The sequence below is a fragment of the Egretta garzetta genome, unplaced genomic scaffold (assembly GCF_000687185.1).
Source record: "Egretta garzetta isolate BGI_Z169 unplaced genomic scaffold, ASM68718v1 scaffold83, whole genome shotgun sequence".
Lineage (NCBI taxonomy): Eukaryota > Metazoa > Chordata > Aves > Pelecaniformes > Ardeidae > Egretta > Egretta garzetta.
In genome coordinates this window covers 335,376-335,592 of record NW_009259105.1, presented here as the reverse complement: position 1 = coordinate 335,592, position 217 = coordinate 335,376, and positions in this window count along the sequence as shown.

Below are 217 nucleotides of genomic sequence, written 5' to 3'. Positions count from 1 at the left end.
AGCAAGTGCCTCCTCCTCCTCCTCCTCCTCCTCCTCCAGCAAGGACCCTGCTGCTGGCTGGAAGCCATTTCAGGGCTGCTTGCACCCTCTTGCACCAGGATAAAACCCTGGGGTTCAGCACCCAGAGCCATAGGGTTCACTACCTAGAGCCCTGGGGTTCAGCACCCAGAGCCATAGGGTTCAGCACCCAGAGCCACGGGGTTCAGCACCCAGAGCC